Source organism: Malaclemys terrapin, chromosome 16, assembly GCF_027887155.1.
Source record: "Malaclemys terrapin pileata isolate rMalTer1 chromosome 16, rMalTer1.hap1, whole genome shotgun sequence".
In the NCBI taxonomy this organism is placed as follows: domain Eukaryota; kingdom Metazoa; phylum Chordata; order Testudines; family Emydidae; genus Malaclemys; species Malaclemys terrapin.
In genome coordinates this window covers 20,921,754-20,945,799 of record NC_071520.1, presented here as the reverse complement: position 1 = coordinate 20,945,799, position 24,046 = coordinate 20,921,754, and the positions used below count along the sequence as shown (strand labels likewise).

Sequence of the window (24,046 nt, the reverse complement as noted above, 5' to 3'; positions counted from 1 at the left end):
CTATGATGTTTTGGCCAGTTATACTACCCCAACAGAATTCACCGATACTCTACCTATTAAGAGCTGGATCCCTAGAGGTAGGCATCTAGATCCATATTTAGGCACCTAAATAAGTGGCTTAATTTCCAGAAGTGCTGATTAGCCCCCAAACCCAATGACTTTCTAAGGAGCTGCAGATATTCCACCATCTGAAAACAACACAATGTATAAGGGATTTGGGCCTGCTGTTCCAGGAAGCCTAGGTAAGCCAAAGTAGAGGTTTACACTTCTAATCTGAGGGATTTGTGTGAACAGACTATTAAATTACATGCCTCAAATGCAGAAAAATAAGCCAATTTTGCATTGCTCAGGGGTCGTCCTTTTGCACAGGGTGAGGGTTGTACTGATAATACTCAAATAAATAACAAGAAAGGATACTTAGTTTTGTAAAGGTGAGGAAGTGTTATCCTCATTTCAGATATATGGAAATACAAGCATTAACTAACCCTTGCTATGCCCTGGTGGTCTCCATTTTGCAGAAGGAAAGAATGGAGCAGCAAGGTGAAGTGACTTGCCCAAGGCTACATAGCAACCTAGCAGTCACATGAAGATAAGAACTCCGACCCCAAATCAGCCAAGTATTTAAGCACATGCTTTACTGAATCGGTGTCTTAGGAAGGTCTAGTCCTCAACCCTGAGCTCATTCTTATAGACAGCATTGCCGCTCATCTGAAACCAGCAACTTTACTTTTGATCATTGTTTTTTCCAGGATGTAAAATAAACCTAAAAACTTCATCTCTGTGGTTTATCTTCCCTGTGAAAAAGGCCCAGGCTGTTCAGTGCTGAGAGCCCTCAACTCCTACTGGAAGCAATACAGGTTGAAGTGCTCAACACTGCATAGGACTAAGACCCAAGTGCTTAACAAACACCTTGTCTGCTCCTAGGAGATACTAAGAGAGGACAGCTCCCATCCTGCTGAATGATAGTATCTAGTCTCTATTGACTTTGAAGGGAGCTGTAGGGGCTCAGCGCCATTTAGGGCCAGAATGGCTGTCTTTATGGTTGTCTTGCTACATAGCCATGCACTTAAGATTTTTGTCATTCTATGTCGGCACTTTCCAGCTAGGACTGACGTGAACCTGGAAGAGCAGAAGGGGCTGTGAAAGTGAAAAATAATAAGGAAAGTTCATACTTTGTCAAGCCTCTAGTACCCTTGTCAACATCCCTTGCACTCACACCCACGCTTGGCTTCAGTTTAGCTTTTGTGCAAATTTTGGGGAGGCTCTTCTGTAACCAAATCAGTGTGCCTATCCCTGTCCCATAGGTAACACTCTGTTATTCAGTGTGACTGCTAAACATTTCTAGTAAAGGCTGCAATTTAGAGCATGGCCCCGTTGTACTGAGCGCACTACAAACACTGATGAAGAGACAGTAAGCCTTTCAGCACTATGGGCCTCATCCTACTCAGACAACAATAAATGACAAAATCCCATTGATTTCAATCACGCAGAATTAGACCCTATATGGCTGTGTAAGCAGTAGGTTGCTGCTCTGATTGAAGTCGATGGAATAGGGCATTGGACTGGGACTCAGGAGAGCAGGGCTATATTCCCAACTGTACCGCTCACCTGGTGAGAGCGCTCTGGCAAGTTGCTTCCCCTCTCGGTGCCTTCATTTCCCCTCCCGCCCTTTCTCCCTCTTGTCTAGATTGTAAAGCTCGCGGTGTGTTTGTAGAGCATCCAGCACAGTGGGTCCTCCGTCTCAGCTAGGGCTGGTAGGCACACAGCTGGAGTAGAAAATAAACAAGGAAGAAAAGGATCATGTGAAACATCCTTTGCTATTCTCTTTAGCATCTCACTGTCTCCAACAGAGAATCTGGTTCCCCATTCTTTGCAGGACTTGAGGGTTAGGGCAGGGAGATGGGTGGGTGGGTCACTTCACGGAATTAGCTAGCTCTTTTACCTGTTATCTACAGGGGAAAACAAAACATCCTCATGCTAGGAAGGTGGTGATTGCTACAATCTGGTATCTTTGAAATACCAGAAGAGAAGATGTTCCTGGGGGGTTTCCCTTTGAAACGCTGCCAGAGAGCTCTACCTTGTGACAGTTTGTGTGAGATGAAAGATAGTGGAATCAAGCATAGTTGCAGGGTCTCAATTTTTTTCCCCTGTTATTTCTGTATTTTAAACACACAAATTCATCAAAAGCAAAGGTCATTTGAATTTCAACTAAAATAACGTTTCCTTATAGAGCTTGTACATGGAATCTCTCCTTGCATAAGGCCTGTTGTGGATGATGGTTTCACAACGGTTTAGAAGGCTCTGACAAAGATCAGTCCCCTTTCAGTTTGTAAGCTGAACATGAACTGTTGCAAAGAGATCTTTTTCTGTTGTTTTATAGTCTCCTTTCATCCAGGGTTCTGCAAAGCTCAGTGGTTTCTCTTCACTGAAACATTTGCCTGGCCTGATTTTCAGTGGATTTGCACCCCCAGTTTAACATTGTCCTTTAGATTCAGACTGATGTTTCATGCTGAAACCATGAATGTCAACTGATTATGATGTAGAACCATAATCAGCCCAGCACAAAAGTGGGTTCAGAGTCATTCAAAATTCACTCAAAAAGGTGTGTGAACAAAGCAAACCTTCAGACAAACAGACACGTTTCAAACCTCCAGTGAAGAAGGAAGCAATTGAATTTTGGATGAATTCACCTTTCTTTCTGAACATTTTCCACAGTCTGATTTCAGCATACCTGCTCTGAATTCTATAGTTTGTTCCCCATCGGCATGTCACTTTCCAACCTTTGTGAGATTTCCTGTCTAATTGCTGCTAAATGATATATGCCAAAAATAAGGAATAAAAGAATGGAAACACTGATAAGATCCTGAAGTGCAGAAGCACTGAGAACAATACCTTAGGTTTAGAGCCCCAGCATCACACACAATTTGCAATCAACACTATTTACAGAGGTAATCAGACATAATTAATTGCATTCTATTAGATGTTCCCTGTCCTAAAGGAAATACAGGGAGGTTTCAACTGAAAGGATTTTATTAAGGCAGCATGCATTCAGTGCTCTAAATAGTCAGTCAATTCTCATTTCCAGTGTAATTCTGAAGAGTTGATTTGCTGATGTAACAATTTTTTTTGGTTTGTTATAGTTCAATATATATATTTAGCAAGTCAAAGTTATAAATAGCATGCGTTATGAAAAGATGCATAAGCCATCCCCAGTGCTCACATTGAGCTAACAATGCAGGAAGGATTTGAGGAGTATCCCTGTCAGGGTGTGGATATGAATTGTTTGAGATGTAACGACAATTCAAACGTAGTCTCCAATAAACAGCCTTTGCCATCTAGCAGCTAAAAATGGTGGTGGAAATGTTCAAGTTAAATGTAAAAATTCTGCAGAGATGGGCTCAGTGTGGGAAAATTCTGAGGCAGCAAAGGTGGTGAAAGCCACCTGGGATGATTTAACCATAGGAAGGGTCAGCCCTGAAGGTGGTGCTACTCCAGAAATGGGACAACAGCACTAAACAGGTGTTGTCATAACCTGTTTGTGCTAACCAGAAACAATGGTCCTCATTTGAACAGCTATGTTAACATTGCCCTAGTAATGTTCAGCATGATGTTATCATATTCCTAGTGCACACATATATGGAATTATATGGCCTATTCATGGCTTAGGGACAGACTTTGATCTCATTTAGACTAGTGTAAGTATGGAGTAAATCTGTTGATTAAAATGAAGTTGCTCTAGATTTAGCTTTAAAGTAGTAAGATAATAATCTGATCCTTAAGTTTTTATTTTGAGATGTGCAGAGGATGGAAATTCTTATTTGTGGAGGATTGGAAGCTTTCCAAACTTGGCTTTGTTCTTATTTGGGACAAAGCCTGAAATTCTCTTTGAAAGAAAATTCTCAGGAAAAATGGTTTTAGAGAGGATCTAGAGAAGGATTATATAATTATTACAAATAGAAGGCATGAGAGTGGCTAAGGAAACATGATGGGCCAGATCCAGCTTGTGTTGGCCAGGACACAGGGTGCCCCAAGGGATCACTGCAAGGTGCTCACAAGCAGGGCCAGCTCTGGCTTTTTTGCCGCCCCAGGCAAAAAAGGTTCCGGCCGCCCCCCCGCCACCCAGCACAAGCTTGGTGGGCTGGTGCCTGGAGCCGGCCCTGCTCACAAGGCCACTTCATGAGGCATGATTTCAGCCAGTTGGGAAGGCCTCTAAAGAGGGTGGGACTGGTCAGGGAGGAGCAAATTATCTGGCAAATGTACAGAATTATGAACAGCTGAATCAGACATGCTAAAACAAGTAGCCTTCACTGACAGGGCTCTTATGTAAAGCTGCCATCTCACAGTGGAATTCTTCAGAAAGAGGCAGTGGCACCAGCTCACCATGGGGTGAATGCTCCACATCAGGATAAAACCACGATGTATCAATTTTTTTTTTTTTTTTTTTTTTTTTTTTTTTTGCAGAAAAATAGATTCCCCATCCCAGAGTAGTTAATAGCTTCATGGTTAGGGCACCCACGTAGGTCTCCCACATTGTAGGTGAGTGCCATATCCACTAGGCTATTCTGTGGTGAGTCCTGTTCTCTGGTTTTGATAAAAAAAAAAAAAAAAAAAATCTATTCTGGACCCAAGAGACCTTTCCTGACAAAAGTTTCATCGAAACCAACCCTTTCCCACAAAAAAGTTTCCTGCAAAACATTTTGTTGAAAAATTCCTGTGCAGTTCTATTTAATGTTTAAAGTTGGGTACTTTGGTGGATGTCAGTGCTAATTACTTTGCAGGTTTGGGCCCTTAAGGCCCATTTCAACTCAGACTGGAGTTGGAGTCCATCAGAGTCAGTGGAAAGATTCTGATTGGTTTCAAGGGGAGTTGGACTGGGCTATAAATCCTATGGCCCCAGTTCTCCCACCACAGGATAGGAATAAGCCTGGATGACTCCAAATAGGAATTATCTGTATCCTGAAAAGGAAGAATGGTGCCTGTAAGATTTTGTACTTGAACTCATTACTTAGTAGATTATATTTTTAAAACAAATATGAACAAAGACCAGAAGATAAAAACTGGAGATCAGCCAACATAGGAAAGTACAGAGGCCCTAATAGAGTTGATTACTCTTGCATCTGGAAACTCCAAAACCAAATGATGTAGCTTGGCACAACCCAAAACTTCCTCCAGGTTGCCCAACTCTGCAAACAAACCAAAGAAAAGGGAGCAAGGATGCGGTTGTCAAATGCGTGTAAAGTGATTAGGTGCCCACCTCTCCCTCAAATACAAGGGGAACTGGATGCTCACATCCCATCACTGCTTTTGAAAATTGTGGTCTATAAGAGTAAGGGTGGCTTGTTGATTTAAGGGTCCATTTATTAGGACAATACTGACTATGCATTAGTTTAGTCCATACACTTATACACAACTGGAATTTGTTGACTATCTGGTAACCCACTTGTTAAATATAAATGACTTCAAACGCATCACTGAGATTTTCAATTTAATGTTCTATCCAAAGCAGTTTGGGTGAAACTACAGTGCTTCACCATAAAAAGAGAGTGTTCCAGACAAAAGGTTAATCAACACACAAAACACATTATCACACAGATTCAATGGAGCAAAGTGCTTTAATGAGTTTGAGAAGCAGTTTGAGCAGTGTTTAAACAGTGGCAAATCGGAAAGTATGGAGTAGAGAAGAAGTTGAGGATTAATCATTTACACAAGGTACCCCACATATTGCTAAGCTGGTTCCATTCTACAGGCTTCTCTGTAGAAGATGCAATTCTGATATAAAGTTCGGTTTCCTTAGATTCCAGCTGTGGCCCTGATCCTGTAAAGTTTTAAGCATATGCTTGAATCTAGGCACATAAGAAATCCCACAGAACTCAGTGAGGCTTTGCGTGCACTTAAAGTTGAGCACATGCTTAAATCTGCTTCTTATTTAGAGCCTCTTTGCAGATCCTCTCAGCAACACTTTTCTATAATCATTAAAGCACTTAGCACCTACAGGGGCCATTACAGAGTGCAGTGCAGCAGTCTGGTGCATTGAGCAATTTTTTATGAGTACTTCCCGCAGTCCCCATTGGCCTGGAGTGGCAAACCGCGGTCAGTGGGAGCTGCGATCAGCCGAACCCGCGGACACTGCAGGCAAACAAACTGTCCCGGCCTGCCCGTGAATTTCCCTGATGGGCCGCTTGCCAAAGGTTGCCGATCCCTGGTCTATAATGACACTAACACAATGGTGAGGGAAGTGAACTAGCTTTAAAAAAAATAAATGCTTCTGAAGGATACAGAACTCAAGGCCAGGTCCTGATCCTATTGAAGTCAATTGCAGAAATCTCAGTGACTTCACTGGACCAGAATTTGGCTGTCATTGGATGAGCATTTGGAATAGCAGCATACAAGAACCCACTATGCATCCACTTTTCTTCAGAAATCACAGCATCTGTCTCATTGTCATCAGATGTAAAGCTGACCTAGCACACTTTCCCAAAGTAAAAATCCTCCTACAGTTCAATGCTCTGGATTTTCAGCCCCTTCGATCCCCACTTTCAAAATACACCAGCTGATTCAGTCCTCAGGCATTTTGATTAATTTATTGAAGTTAGGAGCAATTTATTGAATACTCTGCCTAGATTCTGTGTGATTTTTACATTCAAACATTTTTCAGCAAGCATTTAAATTGAACAGTGAGTATGAGCAGCTATCATTACAGCAAAGCCATAATAAAGGTCACACATTTGTTAGATTGAAAGTGACATTAATACCTTTCAAATTCTTATTAGAGAAGTTCCATCATGGTTCCATTTTCCTGGGGAGTAATAGGTCACCTGTCAAATCTATCACCATGTCTGTCTCTATTCTTCCTACTTTCAAGCAAAGATCAAAGGAAGTAGAAAAGAATCATAAGAAGTACACTTTTCAAGAGCGTCAATTTGACAAGTTTAATTAAAGTCACAAGTTCAAGTATATGGTAATCCATTGCCTGAAATCCTGGAGTAGATACTACCTGGTACACGGATCTAAAGCAAATGAATGTGAAGGCTGAGGGAGCACACAGAGTCCCTATCCTTACGTACCTAACCGTTCAAATAATATGAATGAGAATCAGTTCTGTGACACACTGTGGTGGTTTTTTTTTTTTTTTTTTTTTTTTTTTTTTTAAACAAAGGGCTAGATTGTGAGAGATTCAGACTGAACATCTGCACAAGGGCATGAGATCCCACCTCTACATCCAGCTCTGTGCTATCCAGGCCTCAGATGCAAGCACGTATGAGTAATAGGGCTTATTCTCCTTCTTACTCCCTCCCAGGAGCAGGTGGGCAGGGAGGTATGGAACTCTTGCTTCACTCTCTACCCATTCCCACAAAAACCACAGTCCCTTAATCAAAGCAGGAGGAGTAGTCATTTACTGCTGTATTGAGAGGTAGATAAGCTGGAGGGTAGGGATGGGGTCCAGAGTGACCTAGACAAATTGGAGGATTGGGCCAAAAGAAATCTGATGAGGTTTAACAAGGACAAGTGCAGAGTCCTGAACTTAGGAAGGAAGAATCCCATGCAGTGGTACAGGCTGGGGACCGACTGGCTAAGCAGAAGTTCCGCAGAAAATGACTTGGGGATTACAGTGGATGAGAAGCTGGATATGAGTCAGCAGTGTGCCATCGTTGTCAAGAAGGCCAATGGCATATTGGGCTGTATTAATAGGAGCATTGCCAGCAGATTGAGGGAAGTGATTATTCCCCTCTATTCGGCACTGGTGAGGCCATACCTGGAGTATTGCATCCAGTTTTGTTTCCCCCACTACAGAAGGGATATGGACAAATTAGAGAGAGTCCAGTGGAGGGCAACGAAAATGATTAGGGGGCTGGAACACATGACTTATGAGCAGAGGCTGAGGGAACTGGGGTTATTTAGTCTACAGAAGAAAAAAGAGCGAGGTGGGATTTGATAGCAGCCTTCAACTACCCAACTACCTAAAGGGGGGTTCCAAAGAGGATGGAGCTAGGCTGTTCTCAGTGGTGGCAGATGACAGAACAAGAAGCAATGGTCTCAAGTTGCAGTGGGGGAGACCTAGATTGGATATTAGGAAACATTATTTCACTAGGAGGGTTGTGAAGCACTGGAATGGGTTACCTAGGGAGGTGGTGGAATCTCCATCCTTAGAGGTTTTTAAGGCCCAGGTTGACAAAGCCTTGGCTGAGATGATTTAGTTGGTGTTGGTTCTGCTCTGAGCAGGGGATTGGACTAGATGACCTTCTGAGGTCTTTTCCAACCCTGATATGCTATGATTCTACTGGGGCAAGGAGGATGTTGGGTGAAACCAGTGTGTCTATGAGCAAGAATGCGGCTTATTCACAACCCTTCTACTTCATGTCACAGTCTAACCCTAATAGCCAAAGCCTCAGCTCACATAAATCAACATAGCTCCATGTAAGTCAATCGAGCTATGCTAGTTTACCCCAGCTGAGGATTTGACCCTTTATGTCCTACTGCAACTAAAATGCAAACACTGCAACAGTTGGTAACAGATCAGTGTATTTTTTGTAAAAAAAAAAAATTTAACACATGAGAAAAAGCAACAAAACAGGGAAAACAGTTTAAAAAGACATTTCAAACAAACAGCTGTGCTTCACATTTTAAACATCATGACAATTGGCCAAATGATGTTGTATATTGTTACCTGTATTTTATGTTTATCTGCATGATGCTTTATGGAGCACATAAAATTATATAGATGGAAAATGTGTTATTTTTAGCAACTAAAGACAAGTCAAGAGAAAGAAGAAAAGGAGGACACTATTTCTGAATCACCTGTCATTCAAAGGTAACTGCTCTCCTCTTACCAGTAAATATAGGGTTTTTTAAAAAGGCTTAAGGGAAGAAAATCCATAATCTAGAAGGAAGATTAGGCACCTCTGAGGAGAAATAGAAGGGATATACAGATGCTGATCTCAATGTCACCAGTGTAAATCTGAAATAACGTAACTGACATCAGCAGTCAGTCCACTTTTATACCCGTGTTGTTATAACCAGAATCTGATCTACTGAAAGGAAACTATAGAATTTAAGTGGGATGAAACCACTCAGGGTTTACTGAAAAGTAACCAGGTTCTATAGAAATATTTATGGAATTTTATAAACATAAGCAGGGGAATGGTCCCGCTATTGTGGGGAACTTTCCTGGCTTATACACGACCCCAGTGAAATGGGCTAGCATAAGGATCTGAGTCCTTGCTCACACTTCCTTTACCAAGACACCTGCCTGACCTCAAGGGCTCCCCTTCCACTCTCCTCTGTGGCAAAGTCCTCATAACCCCAACAAGGCTGGGCCCAGAATTCCTGGGGGGCTCAACCCCCAACCTTGTAATTGTCACTTAGGGTGGGGCTAAGGTGTCCCCACTCCGGGGGGCTCTCTCTGTACTAGATGCTTCCCTGACCCACTGATCATTACATACAGTTCAAAGCAAATACAATTTATTTAACAGCAATCAATTTTAAAAAGTAAGGAAAAAATGGGAGAGGTTAAAGAAAACATCACCCCGCTCTGTGGCACGGGGACATGACAACCAGCATCTCTAGAATGTAAGGGAAGTTCAGTCTGTTCCTCACATGTCCCGGGCCGTCTTCTCAGCCCTAGCTGTGCTCTAGGTGGCAGGACCCGTCTTCCCATCATCAACCCTCCTGCCGGGGCTACGATCCCCCTCCAAGTCTGGCCTGCAAGGCCTCTTGGCTGTGGGCATCTCCCTGTACTGGGCCAGCTGCCCAGGGCACCCCCTTGCTCTCCTCAGCTGCTCACCACAGCCAGCTCTGGACTGCTCCAGCCCAACCTCCAGCTCCATACTGCCTCAGCACTGCTGCTGCTCTGCCTCCAGCTCCCTGGGTGCCTTTTTCTCGCCCCTCTGGCCCTGGTTGCCGCAGTTCTCCTCCCAGCACAGATCTGCTCCCTGGGCTGCTTCTCTGTCTGAGTCACAACTTACTGAGTCACCTTCATCATCAGTCAATCAACAGGTTTGGAGTAAGAACCCCCTTTAGTCCCCATCTTCCTTGTCAGGGAAGCATGTGGGGGGAGAGACCCAGTACCTTAGTACCTGACCACACTTGTTCTCCTGGCTCTTTTACTGCACACCTTCTTATGCCCAGCTCCTACCAGCCAGCCTCGCTGAAGGGGCTTCTTTTTAAACTAGTTCCAGCTGGTTCTAAATGGACTTCAGGTGATCTGATTAGCCTGTTTCCCTTGATTGCTTCTAATCAGTTCTTAATTGGCTCCGGGTGTCTTATGGAGTCTGCCTGACTTAATCGCTTCTAGCACCTTCCTGACTGCTCAGGGGGTCCTGGTCACTCAGGAAACAGAAAACTATTCACCCCATGTGTTTTCCTTCTACCAGACTCCTATACCCAACCGGTCTGGGTCTGTCACAGAAATATGAAGGTGTTAGACCAATAGGATGTATTTCTGACCCAAATAATCTAATATCATTTTAGAGATTCCTTTGATACACATGTAGGGTACTGGTTCAGCTTCCAGGAATGCAATAGACATCTTCACAAAGTGCCATATAGGATTAAGCTGTTATTGACAAAATAGACATAAGAAGGAGAAAGGATGTAATGAAACTAGAGCAAATCTGATGAATGGACATGTAGGAGAAAGAAATTCTTATTAGAGGCATAAACAATTACAGCACTATAATTAGAGTTGTGGAATTATTTCCTTCTCTTAAGGGTTTAAAGCCCCCACTACAAAAATTCAAGATTCTGTTCTCTACTATACTTCATCAAATGACCCAAGAAGCAAGGAGACTTCATATACCTTTAGCGTGTAGTAATTCCAGCAACCTCTGGGGTTCAGCCACTACGGGACACCCCACACAAAGCCTCTACTGTGCTATTGCTACTTTTCTTTTCAGTTGTTGAGCACTAATGTTGTGACACTACTGCAAAACCTCTTTGAACTGGTATAGATTAGTATTATAGCACCAGCCAGAATTTTCCCTTGCTTTCGTTGAATCTTATTGAGAAACAGCAGGTAGTTGTATTTTATTGTGATACTGTGTGATTGAAAATCAAGCAGTATATATTACATTTCAGGTTCCCCATGACGTGGATGTTACTACAGGTCACCCACCTAAAATCTTCTTTTATTAAAGAGTAAAGAAAGGCTGACATGTGTCATCTGAGCAAATTCTACTCTTATGTAAGTATTGATCAAACAATCATGGCTAATGATAGAACTCTTTAAGTGAATTAGACGAATGTTCCCACATGGCTATCAATTCAATTTCCCAGGCTAAATGAGCATCTTTTGTAAAGTGAAGCCCTTTTAAGGAAGATAAATTGTTCAATGACACCAATGTCCATTACAATTACTGCTTTATTCCTGAGTGCTGTTCTGCATACTATACCTGGAGTTTGCGAGGGTATTTTGTCAGTATAGGGCGGTGAGTTTATAAGAGACTCCGTCCACATAGCACTGACCTTGCTAGAAGTTATTTTTATCCACTGTCTCTGAAATCTGTAAATGGTACAGTAAATGGTGTCCAGTTATAAACCAGAGTAATCCCACTCTTGCACATATTTAAACATAGTAGGCCAAATTCATCCTTGCTTGTAAATCCATAGATTGAATTGGATTTACACCAGGGACAATGAATTTAGCAGAATCATGTTTTAGAATTTAAAACTGAAGGTCACAGTAGCCAGCTGTATCTTAGCTCGTAACAATAATGAATAAAATTCTAAAATGATCCTTTACTATGGTTGAGAGAAGAACAGCAGATTGAACACCTGTAACCAGTGGGTCATTATAGTAGCTTTCTTCAAGGGAAACAAAAGTGCATTGGGATTTAGCTAAAATGGCTGTTGTAGAGGAGGATCAAAGCAGTTGACATTTGAGGAATCAGTCTGTTCCTTTTCTCACGTTTGCTTTCCCCCTCAGGACCTGATCCAATGCCGACTGAAGTCAACAGAAATTGTCCAATGACTTCTGTGGACTTTGGAAGGCCTTATGTGAAGTCTTGTATCCTTTAATATTTATTATTCATTAGTGATCATTTATTGACTTTGGAGATGCAGAAAGGCCCCTTAAAATGAGTCTTGGACAAAGGACCATGTATACAGGTACATTTCAGAATTGCAGGAAGCTTTGAAGGAAAAGAAGCAAAATGTTCAACTCTGGATCACTTGGTCTCATTAACTGCTATGTTCACCTATGGAATTATAGACATGATGCAAGTATATAGTAAATTTTAACAACTGGAGTGATATGAAAAGCAGAGGAAGGCAAGTACATACACATATAGAAGTCTAGTTTATGTATGAAATCCTGGCCCCACTGAAGTCAAGGGACCTCACCCTGTGTAGACATACTGACACATAAGAATTGTTATACTGGAATAGACCAGTGGTCCATCTAGTCTAGACAGCTTGTCTTCGATAATGGCCAACCCCAGATGCTTCACAGGTAGGTGCAAGCAACCCTACAGTTGCAGTTATCAGTTGACAACTATGGGATAATATGCCTCAAGGAAGAGTGAGTCTTCTCTTAACAGTTAGGGGTTGGCTTATGCACTGATGTATGGGCTGTTATGTTCCTTCCCAGACTTTTTTTTTTTTTTTGCTTTTACTGTTTTAACTCTGAATATGCTCGATATCCATATACGTGGCCAGTCTTGTTAAACATTGCAGCCTTTTTTATTATTATTATTATAACACTTACTGTATTTCCACGTGCTACCTTTTATTAGCAATTTGAGAAGGGAGTAACCCTGCCATCCTGCACAAAGCTGTGCGTGGAAGCTCTGTTGAATTGCAACTCACATAAGCGCACAATAGTTCCACTAGTGAATTAAGTGCTCTCTTACCATCTATGAATCCCAGATGCCAATATATTCACTGGCCAATCAGAGCTTCTTTAGACATTGGACTTCACTCATCTTCCCCGAATGGGTTAGCTCCATCAGGGATATGGCTAAGAATTTTACTAGTTTGGTTGCATCAGTGTCAGTAATGGTAAACCAGAGGGATTGGAAATTGTGTCATTTAAATTTTGGGCCCTTACATTAGTCTTAACAAAAATCACAATGTACTGGGTAGTTTTGAATATACCTTCTACACCATACCTATTGTGCTTACCTAGCTGTTTAGAAAAAAATCACACACGTGAACACGGAGTTTAGAAACAAATGGCTTGACCTTGGGCAGTGCTAAGCCTACTCCCAGTGGAATTCCTAGCACCTCCCAAAGTCAGGCCCTCGCTATCACCTGGCAAGCAGACACTCTTCCCAGCCTTCTCTGCAAACAGTCCACATGTTATTCCAAAGTCCAAACTCCTTCTGAAGCTTCACTTTATTAACATGGAAAACAACAGTAAGACGAAAGCTCATCTCAAACCTCTTTACACCCCAGTGGCTCCTTCTAGAATTCCCTTCCCAAGGATTGGCCTTACTAGATTCATTCTCTCTCTAAAGCACCAACTCTACCTCCCTTATCTCCAGGGGAGTGTTCTGCCTTAGTGCATCAGCAAACCAACTTAACCCTTTCCCGGCATGATCATGCATACTAACAAGGAGGGGGTTTCAGGACAATACTGCCACCCTGTTATACAACTTTCCAGCGAAAGTTGTATAACACATATAGGCACATCTCTTACTAGAAAGGTGTTGGCATGTTTTTTTTCTGTTCAATGTAGGAAGGAACTATACAATCATCTTATAGTTTATAGACAAGCACTGTAGCCACATAATCTTTCTCCTTCAAGAGACTTGCAACTGCTGTTTAAATGACCAAGTCTTACATTAAAAAAGAGTTTTACCACAGTTCTGTCATGTCAATGCATGTACGGATCTCCCAGCAGGAACAGAGCACAGCATGAATCTCACAGCTTCGTGGTTACATTATGCAGAAGCAGAGAGTAAAAAGGGAAAGGTTATAGAGGCAACCTGTGTATTACATTTACAGTTGAACGACCCATTCCTTTGTGCAGCCATGGCCTTCATTTCTACTCCATTGTATTGTGACAATTGTTATTTCAAGGACTGTGGTATCTGGATATTGAAATGACTAGGGTTTAATTCATAAGCAAGCTGACAATTGTTTCTTTTATTACAACTGCCACATATCTTACCGTGTTGTACACCACTCACTGCCCCAGAGCACTCCCTCACAGCATCATGGGGCACTGTGGCAGCTCTATCTCAGTTTCTCTTTAGTCAGCCTTTGGCCTAATCCCACCATAACAGTGACTTGACCCTCCAGGCAAGTCTCCTTAAAGCATTTAACCTCTTTCGGGGTAATGGAGTCCTTTAGATGCAGTCCAACAAACAAAATGCAGAACCAAGTGATTCTTTGGCCCAGCCTGGCTCCATGACCAGTCCCCTACAAAGGGTTCCAGCCAGCCACAGTCCAACCTCGCTGCAGTCTTTTCTCCACTGGTGTCGCAGGGTCTCCTGCAGGAGTCTTCTTGCTCTCTTACCACCTTGTATTGCTGGGCTTTCTTCTTTTTAAGTCCTATCCTCTTGTTCTGGGAAGTGGGTTGGATTAATTGAACAGGGCTGACTGGCCAAAAGTCTATTGGCCCTCAAAGGAGCAGAACATCCAGTTACATGTGTACATGACCCTCGTGTCAAAGGCCACAACCACATAGGGATTCCAGGCAAATGCATTAAGAGATCACATTGCCAGTTGAGCATCTGAAAACACACCAAGCAAAGAGCATCTGGAAATTCATGTGGGAGTTTCAGTCAACATCCCTGAGATCGAGCACTTCCCAGGTCAACTGCTAAAACACTGCCATATTGTAGAGATGCATAGCTCCCGAATCGCCAGTCCACAGGCGCGGCAAACTGCTCCCATGGCTACGAGGCAGGAGTGACCTTCAATCCAGCGTTTGTGTTTGGGAAACTTATTTGGCTGATTTGATTGTACCCTCGCAGCTGGTGTTCACGCGCTCAAGAGATGGGTTCGTTATCTTATGTGCATGTATACTGCCTGGCTCTTCTATGCGCAAGAATGTAACCACTAAGAAGAGTTGTAAACAAAGTAAGGAGAGAAATAAAAACCCCAGGAAAAGTTTTCCTGGGAGGCTTTTTGCAAGAGGCTTGTAAAGCTCTCTAGCTACCACAGACCTGGCGTTCTGTTTCCTTTCCTGCGTCGTCACCACAGCTGGTGACCCCGACGTGATACCCCTCTACTCACCGGCTGGATACGCCGAGCGCGCCCGCGGCTGTTTGCCGCCCCTTATTCGTGAGTATGGGGGGGAAACTTTCCAGTGCCCAGAAGGAGCACGCAAGAGAGTTACAAGAGATTATACGACAGCGATCATGTGTCGCTGTCCCGGTCGCTCATATTGAGGACCTCCTAAGGGAAATAGATCGCCAGTGCCCCTGGTATCCAGACTGCGGGTCATTGCAGCTTTTTGATTGGATACAGATTGGGATCACCTTGTATAGTAAACCCCGTGCCCCAGTTCAGTGCCTGCTGCTCTGGCAGCGTTGTAAGGAGGCACTGGAGGGGATCGGCCCCAACAGCCCCAAGCCGGTCCCCCTTTTGCCCCCAGGTGATGGGCCACCCCCCTCCTGCCCCAGCTGACCCTCCCTGCGCCGCCGCCTGTGGCGGCGCCCCCCTGCCTACCGGTCGGGCAGGGGGGCGCTGTCGCCGCGGCGGTGCGGCAAGCGCGTGAGGCCGGTCTCTTGACCGATGAGGAATCCAAGTGTGGGTTCGAGGCGTTTCCCGTCTCTTGGCGGGATAATGGAAATGGGGGGCAGATAGTGGACTGGGAGGCTCTCCCCTACTCAGTTCTGCGCGAGCTCCGCAAGGCAGTTCGTGAGACCGGGGTGCGGTCCACTTTCACCCTGGGGATCTTGGAAGGTGTGTCAAACGGTTACTTCTTGCTCCCCCAAGATTGGAAAGACATGTGTCGCATGGTGCTGTCTCCCGCGCAATACGTTGTGTGGGATAGCGAGTACCAGCGAGAGGCGCTTGCAGCAGCAGCGCAAGGTGGGGGGGCTTATCTTGCTGAGCAGTTATATGGCACAGGGCAGTTTTCGAGCATCCCCGAGCAGGCGGCGGGCACGCCCCGGGTAGCTTTTCCCATCATTGGCCAGTGTGTCCGTCGCGCGTTCCGCAGGGTCCCCGCTGCAGGCGAGTCCTCTAAGTCCTTTGCGGTTACTCGGCAGGGTGCCACCGAACCATTCCACCAGTTTATTGACCGCCTCCAAGAGGCAGTCCAGAGGCAGATTGATAACCCGCAAGCCCAGACTGAACTAATGATAAAATTGGCTTACGAAAATGCCAATGCAGACTGCCGCCGTGCCATGCAGGCAGTGGTCGGGCGCCCCGGGTATACCCTGGCAGAATTGCTGCAGGCGTGTGCTGACGTAGGCACTCAGACCCATCAGATGGCCCTGCTGGCAGCTGCCCTGCACAAGGGGCAGAAGCCTCAGGGGAACTGCTTTAACTGCCAGAAGCCCGGACATTTTTGGCGGGAGTGTCGGGCCCCTGCGGGGGGCATGTGTAAAAACAAACCCAAGCCCCGGACAGACCAGAGGCCCCGCACGCTGTGTCCGAAATGCAAAAAGGGCTACCATTGGGCTGCGCAGTGTCGCTTGGCCGGGGGTGACAGCCGGGTCTTGGCTGCTAACCGAGACAACCCCCCGGGAAACTAGTAGGCGGGCCTGCGACCAGCCCGAGACCCAAGGCCGCGCCCCTCTCCGTGCACGACGCCCCCGCCGCCACAAGGGGCAGTGCGGGGATTGACCTTGTTAATCAGGAAAATATGGATATCACTCTCCCCGGGGAGGTCCTCCTCATGCCGTCCCAGATTCAGGGCCCGCTGCCGGAGGGCATGGTGGGCCTTGTCCTACCCCGCTCGTCCGCCAGCAAGCAGGGCCTGTTTGTGGTGCCTGGGGTGGTGGATTCGGACTATGGTGGAATTATCCATGTTCAACTGTGGAGTCATCTCCCGAAACGGCTGTTTCAGGGAGATGCCTGGGCGCAACTCATACTTGTGCCCTACTCCCTTCCGGCAGGGGGAAGAAACGTTCCCCGAACCGGAGGCTTCGGGTCCACCGACCAGCGCACTATTCACCCACAAGTGGCAGCAGTTGTTAAAGACATTGGAGCACCCCAACCCAAACGCATTTACTGCCTCAACGATCAGCCGTTCGAGGGTGTTATCGACTCTGGGGCAGACATTACCGTCATTGCCGCTGCGCAGTGGCCCGCCCATTGGCCCACAGAGCAGGCTCCGGCAGTTTGGGGTGTGGGCGGGGCACAGGACTCACAACGAAGTGCCCGATGGTTGGAGGTTAGGGCGCCCCAAGGCATCCGCCGCGCCCGTATCCGGCCTATCATTCTCCCCGTCCACCTCAACCTGTGGGGCCGTGATTTATTGACACAGTTCACTGCCACCATCCATATCAATGATTAGGCATACGGCCCTCCCCCTCCGTTGGCTCACTGACGAACCCGTATGGGTTGCGCAGTGGCCGCTTCCTTTAGAAAAGCTGGAGGCCCTCCAGCACTTGGTTAATGACCAGCTGAAGGCAGGACGTTTGGAGGAGTCCACTAGCCCCTTTAATACCCCCGTGTTTGTGATTAAAAAGAAATCTGGCAAGTGGCGCCTCCTGCAGGACCTTCGCGCCATTAACAAAATTATACAGCCTATGGGTCCCCTGCAGTGTGGTACCCCTAATCCCAACCTTATTCCCTGTGATTACCGGTTATTTGTAATAGATTTAAAGGATTGTTTTTTTACCATCCCCTTGCACCCTGAGGACCGGGTGCACTTTGCCTTCACTGTTCCGGTTTTGAATCACTCCCAGCCCACTCCACGCTATCAGTGGAATGTGCTCCCTCAAGGCATGTTGAATAGCCCCACCTTGTGTCACCATTTTGTTGCGCAGGCCCTACGGCCCTTCCGCGCAGCACACCCAGATGCCTTAATTTACCACTACATGGATGACATCCTGGTGGCTCACCCCGTCCTCCCTGATGACTGGCTGGACGAACTGCGCCACCAGCTTGCGGCGTGTGGCCTGGTTGTGGCACCGGACAAGATCCAGCGTCAGCCACCCTTTTTGTATCTTGGTCACCGCATGCTCCAGTCATATGCCCGTCCAGTTTGTCCCGAGTTGGTATTGCCCAACCCTCTTACGTTTGTACAGCTTCAACAGTTATTGGGGTCCCTTAATTGGATTCGTCCTTTTTGCCCTCTGACTACCTCCATGCTGTCCCCTCTTTTTTCTGGCCTTCGGCAGGGCCGTCTCCCCGGAGATATCATTCCCGTTTCCCAGGAACAGCGCCAAGCGGTCACCCTCATTAACCAGACCCTGGCCCAGGTGTGGGTCGACCGCCGAGAAAGGGAACAGCCCCTTTTTGCCATTTTGCTTCCCACACTCTCACAACCGACAGCTGTCCTCGCCCAGGAGGGGGCGGCAGCGCGTCTTCGTTTAATTGAATGGATTTATTTGACCCACTCCCCTCCGCATACTATTCAGACACTCCCTCAACAGGCCGCAGAGCTGATTTTTAAAGTGCGAGAACGGTCCCGTACCCTCTTGGGTTGGGACCCCGTTGCCATTATTGTCCCCATCCCGGCTAAAGACTGGGAACGCACTGTCTCTTGCAGTGCCACCCTCCAATTGTCTCTTGCTGACTATGTTGGGGAAGTTAAATATCACATTCCCCCTGACCCCCGTCTTTCATTCCTACAACAACGTTGCCTTCACCTCCGGCCGTCCTTGTCAACCGTCCCCATTAAGGATGCACTTACCCTTTTTACGGACGGCGGCCCAACACGAGGTGCGGTCAGCTGGCAGGTGCAAGGCACTTGGCAAGTCCGCTTTACCCTGCCTCAGCGCTCCCCACAGCGCGCAGAGTTGGCTGCTGTCATCCTGGCCTGCCGATGCTTCCAGGATGACCCTTTTAATTTGATTACTGACAGTCTTTATGTTACTAATGTTCTTAAGTCTCTTCCAGGTTCCTATGTGTCGCCCTCCTGTGATGACAATTTGTTGGCCCTTTTTCTTACCCTGCAACAGCTCCTTTCCTCCCGCTCTAGCCCACTGTTTGTGGCACACATTCGCAGTCACACCACACTACCGGGCCTATTAACAGAAGGCAACACGGTGGCCGACCAGGCGGTCAAATCGGTGGCCTCAATTTTTTCCTCCCCAATCGAAAGCCACGCCTTTTTTCATCAATCCGCCAAGGCCCTTGCCAAGCAGTTCACTCTCCCATTGTATCAGGCGCAGGCCATTGTTCGCCAGTGTGACCTTTGCGCTTCTCTCTCCAATAGCCCGGAGGTAGGGGTTAACCCTCGTGGAACCTCGGCCAACCAGCTCTGGCAAATGGATGTTACACATTTCCCTCCCTTTGCCCCCTGGCAGTATCTTCACGTGTGTGTAGATACCTTTTCCCATTATGTGTGGGTCACCCCCCAGAAGGGTGAGGCCTCTCGTCATGTTATTAATCACATGATTCGCGCTATGGCAATCATGGGTCACCCATCCCATCTTAAGACCGACAACGGCCCCGCCTACTGTAGCTCGGCCTTTGCCTCCTTCTGTACCACGTGGGACATTGTCCACACGTTTGGTATCCCGTATAACCCCACAGGCCAGGCCATTGTGGAACGAGCCAATCGTGCGCTCAAACAAGCCCTGGTCCGCCAAAAACAGAAAGGGGGGATTCCCGTAGGCCTTCCTCCCCGCCAGGAATGGCTGGCTGCAGTGCTTTTTACCCTGAATCATTTGAATTTGACTGACAACTACTCTGCAGCAGAATGTCATTTTCGCAGCTACCAGGCCTTGCCCCGCCCCTTTGTTAAATATCGCAAGGCCCCAGACCCTCAGTGGCATGGCCCAGTGCCCCTTATAACGTGGGGACGAGGGCATGCTGCCGTTTCTCTTCCTACAGGTCCGTTGTGGGTCCCGGCGCGTAACGTCCGCCCGTGGCACGGCGATGGCCTGGCACCAGGGACTATCGAACCCCATTCCACAGTTCAACCTACATCTGCAGGATCCCGAGCGTCCTCGCCAGCGCCCCCCGCGGGGGCCCCCGCAGCGCATAACCTGGGGACAGGTTAAAGCCCTTTCATTGCAGGCCGAGCAGCTGCGAGTGCAGCAGCAGCTAGAACCTACCGCAGAAAATTACCTTGTGACATTGTTAGCTTGCCTTAATGCTAATTCACTCCTTATTTTGTGTGTATTGGGGAGTTTCCTGTTGGCCCCTAGCTGCCAAGGCGAACCCCAGATGGAGCAGCGGCTGCAGTTTAACACCTGGGTCCACCTGGCAGAAGTATTAAATCAATCTGATTTCTGCCTGGCCGTTGCCCCGGAAATGCAAGGTCTGTTAAGTACCTGCCTTGTTCCTGTCTGTAAACCACCCAGCAACATCTGGGGTGTGAGACAGTGAAAGAAATGTGCTGTTTTAAGCTTGCTGATAATAGTTTTGTATGCAATAGCAAATTGATATGCTGAAATGCTATGCTTAAGTCATCCGCCAAGACGTTTTTCTTCCTTGGTAGGATTATATTTAGTTATAGCCACCCTTAGAGTGGATGAAGACCCTTTTATAGTATGGGGTCCTAGTTTTGATGTTTGACGTTTTACTTTGCTGCTTTGTTTAATGTATACCCAATCTAGTGGCATTGTGTATGCTACCCTGCGAGAGTGTTTTGTTTAAACACCGCATTTATAAAATAAAACAGGGGGAGATGTAGAGATGCATAGCTCCCGAATCGCCAGTCCACAGGCGCGGCAAACTGCTCCCATGGCTACGAGGCAGGAGTGACCTTCAATCCAGCGTTTGTGTTTGGGAAACTTATTTGGCTGATTTGATTGTACCCTCGCAGCTGGTGTTCACGCGCTCAAGAGATGGGTTCGTTATCTTATGTGCATGTATACTGCCTGGCTCTTCTATGCGCAAGAATGTAACCACTAAGAAGAGTTGTAAACAAAGTAAGGAGAGAAATAAAAACCCCAGGAAAAGTTTTCCTGGGAGGCTTTTTGCAAGAGGCTTGTAAAGCTCTCTAGCTACCACAGACCTGGCGTTCTGTTTCCTTTCCTGCGTCGTCACCACACCATATACTTTTTAATAGCACCGCAGTGTAAATACTGGCCAAAATGGTAATCCCTTACAAATGTCATCGTTTACTCTGCATCACATGATTGTAAATAATCCAAACATAACCCCACCAGTCAGAAAGGTGGGGCCTAATGAATCTTTACATCTCATGGGCAGTCAAGGTGAGCTGCTATATACAGATCCAAGAATGGGACCAAGAGCCTGGAACGCTCGAATGCTAAGCCCTTTGGGACATGGACTGGTTGTAGTTAAAGTGCCTTGTTCAACAGGGCCCATTCCTGATTGTAGCTGCTAGATGCTAGAGTAATATCAATGGTAACTATTAATGACTGTGTAAATCCACTGTCAGTGTGCCCCTCTCTGTGCCAGATCCACAGAGGAGGCAAATCTTCTCCAGCTGTCTTCCAGAGACACTGTCTATTTAGCTGAAGTTGTAGAGACTCATGCTTCAGCTTTGGAGGTCCCAGCTTCAATCTCTGGTGTATTGGCCTACACAGTGTGTGACCCATTGTGCCTGGGGCAGCCCTCACTGGAAATGCCACGGTCAGGGCAGGCTGCAAAAGGGAGAGCAGATACTCCCAAGACTGGTGGGTAACACTGAAGTTAATCTCCTCAACCAATCATAAACTGTGCTTCTGATCCCCCACATTGGATTATCAAGAAGCAAAATATATATATATAAAATCACACAGCCCCCTTTATTGCATTCCAGTGTCTGGTTCCCAATCAGCACTTAGGTCCAGTAGAGTGAGAAGTTAGTTTAAACTCTGCTCACATATACAAAATGTTCTTCCAGCTCCAAAGGCTCAGCCACATTATCACATCAGTATAGGTTTGGATCGTACCCAAAATACCACGCTGCCAGCCAGTCCTTTACTGTCTAAAACTCAAGGTTTATTATAAAGAAAAAAAAAATGAACAAGAAGAGAGATGTTAAATTGTAAAGCAGTCACATTCATACAAAGACTTCAAAGTCCATATATCAGGTTCTTAGCAGTATTGGTGAATTTGCTGGCTTGAAAGTCCCTCTAGAACACATTCACGGCTTGGATGGGTCATTCAGTCCTTTGTTCAGAGTTTCAGTTTGTAGCAAAGTTCCTCCAGAGGTAAGAAGCAGGATTGAAGACCAAATAGAGAAGATGCAGCTGCCTTTTATAGTCTTCTGCCATGTAGCCTGTGATTTCTTTGTTTCAAGCACAAGCTGCCCAGCACATGGCTTGAAAGCCTTAGGCCTTGGCTACACTTGCGGATTCACAGCGCTGCCGCGGCAGCGCTGTGAAGCGCGAGTGTAGTCGTGCCGCCAGCGCTGCGAGAGCTCTCTCGCAGCACTGCAAGTACTCCACCTCTCCGAGGGGAATAGCGTGCAGCGCTGCAGGCGCTGATTACACTGGCGCTTTACAGCGCTGCACTCGCTGCGCTCAGGGGGGGTGTTTTTTCACACCCCTGAGCGCAGCAAGTGCAGCGCTGTGAATTGCCAGTGTAGCCAAGGCCTTAGAGTTCTGCCCATAGTCATGCCCCTGCATGCCTTGCTGAGTCATAAGGTGTATCTGCCTTCTCTCAATGGGTCAGTTGTATAGCTGATTGTCCTTAATGGGCCATCAAGCAGGCTAGGCTGTGCCAATGCCAAACTGTCTGGGGGTGTCACCCAGAAGCATAAAACAAGTTTGAAATACAGACATACATATCTATAACTCATAATACAAAGGCAATACCAGATATGATAATCTCATTTATGTGTTTCTAAGTTAACATTTTTGCAGATACCTTACATGGCATATCTGGCAGAACTCATTACAATTTTTCAATATAAATATTCATAATATCCTCAAGTGTCCCCCAGATGCCATACAGCATTACACGATAGCTATCAGAAGTGCAGCCATGATAAAGATTCTTTGAGCGATCCTTAGAAAATTACGTAACCTTTCTATTTACCCATCTATAAATTGTGGATACTACCACCAGCCTCACAAGGGTGCTGTCAAGGCTGAATCCCCACTCTGGCACCTTGAGTGCAGGAAGTGGGGGCCCGCAAGGATTTAAAAGATTAATGCTTGCCACTGCAGGCTTGTATTAAACTCCCAAGGTTACAGATTCTCTCTGACCTTGGCTTGGTAAACGCTGCCACCACCCAAATGCAAAAAAATCCCTTTGAACCCAGGAAGGAACACTTGGGAATTCCTCCCTGTGGGGTACCCTCAAGTCCTTTCACCCCCACCCTCCCAGGAAGAGCTGAGAAAGAAAACAAAGGAAATTAGCTGTGGCTATCAGCTAGTCAAACAACATGCACAAACCTCTTAGAACACCAAAAATTGAAGCCTGTTCTTAAAAAAGGTAATTTTTTATTAAAAACAAAAAGGGAAAAAATACCTCTGGAACCTAGGCTTTTTGCTAGATCTTAAAAGAAACAATTACAAAAATTAAGCACCCAAAATAGCTTTCTTGGGAGTTCAGCTTAAAGGTTACAAACAAACAAAAGCATCTGGAGTTAGCACAGAGGAGATCCACAAGCCAAAATAAGAAATAAGCCTGATAGCGTCTAACTAAACATTCCCTATCCAAATTATTTCTTCTAGGTATGAAAGATGAATTTTTATACCTGGTTCAAGCCTTACACAGCATTTCTGCTGCCCTCTGTTCCCCTTTTTCCCGGAGAGAGAGACACACAAACATGGGGAAGTTCCCCCCCCCCCGGCCATTTTAAAAAGTTTTAGCCCTCCCATTGGCTCTTTTGGTCAGGTGCCCACTCCCTTTCCTTTACCTGAGGAACTTTGTTAACCCTTTACAGGTAAAACAAGCAGAGAATAGCCACCAAGAGGGTGGCTAACTGGCTGGCTGGGTGTCCATAAAAGGAAGCTACCCCACCGCCCATTTATCACAAGTGTCAGGAGGCTGAATTAATTCAAGACTGTAAACTGCTACAGCAAGTATTATTATATCACTACTAGAGATCATCGGAAAAAAGGCGTTTCCTTTC

General features: G+C 46.0%; 1 long non-coding RNA gene across 1 annotated transcript in view; it reads right to left on the bottom strand.

The window, feature by feature from the left end:
* The window catches only part of LOC128824673 (uncharacterized), a 178,668-nt gene extending 154,922 nt beyond the window's left edge, over positions 1-23,746 (bottom strand). Inside the window, exon 1 of the long non-coding RNA XR_008442522.1 lies at positions 23,669-23,746. This is a non-coding gene — a long non-coding RNA (uncharacterized LOC128824673). The remainder of the gene's footprint in view (positions 1-23,668) is intronic.
* Positions 23,747-24,046: the final 300 nt, after the last annotated feature.